The sequence below is a fragment of the Dermochelys coriacea genome, chromosome 12 (assembly GCF_009764565.3).
Source record: "Dermochelys coriacea isolate rDerCor1 chromosome 12, rDerCor1.pri.v4, whole genome shotgun sequence".
NCBI classification, from domain to species: domain Eukaryota; kingdom Metazoa; phylum Chordata; order Testudines; family Dermochelyidae; genus Dermochelys; species Dermochelys coriacea.
Genome location: NC_050079.1, coordinates 41,286,910 through 41,287,867, shown reverse-complemented (window position 1 = coordinate 41,287,867; position 958 = coordinate 41,286,910).

The window sequence follows — 958 nt, the reverse complement described above, 5'->3', positions numbered from 1 at the left end:
CCCTTGCACCTAGCCCGGGCACGGCTCGAAATCGCACTTCCCCGGGCCCCGCTGGGCCGCGCATAGCGCCTGGCACCGGGCCTGCACCGGGGCTCCGAGCAGCAGTGGCACTGCCCGCCGGGGGGAGGCCGCTGCGGATGGGCAAAGGGCTCAGTGCTTGCCACGGACCCGGCGTCTCCGAAACACCGTCACTCGCAGGCAGCTGGGGCCGAGGGAACCCGCGGGAAATCTGCCCACGTCCATCCGCTGCTGCGACAAGGCTCCCAGCCCCGCTGGGGCAGCGCGACGGGCCCCGTGATCACCCCGCTGGCGAAGAGCGCGGGCCGGGGCCTGAGCTGGTGGCTGCGCTGCAGGTGCCCAGGGCAGGTGTTTCTGGCAGGCTCCGCTCTGAGCCAGCACGGCTGGGGCTGGGGCTGGGGCTGGGGCCACGGCCGTGCAGGCCAGCAGCAGCGCTGGGCACCGGGGAATATGGTACCGGTCCTGGGGGGTAGCAACAGAAGCAGGACTGGGTGTGACGGGACATCCACGGACCTTGTAGCTCACACAAGCGTTCTGCTGGCTCCAGGCAGAGACAGGGGCTTTGGGCTCACACAGAGGGGGCGCTGGGTCCAGACAGGGACTCTGGGCTCACACAGAGGGGGCGCTGGGTCCAGCAGGGCCCCGGGGGCTTTGGGCTCACACGGATGCAGTATTGGGTCCAGGAGGGACCTGGCTTTGGGCTCACACAGACATGGCCATGGTCCAGGCAGAAGCCTCAGGGATCCCAGGTTTTAATGTTTGTTCTCAGGTATTTCTAAGAGGTCAGTATGCAGCTGCCCCTGCCCCAGCAGTGCCCATTTCTGCAGAACCTGAGCCAAAGGCAGCTCCTCTCCCTGTAGGGAGTTGGAGACACAGGCAGAACCTCTGCACTGACCCAGCCCACTGCAGCGAGATTTTGGTGCATTTTCTGCCAGCCAGT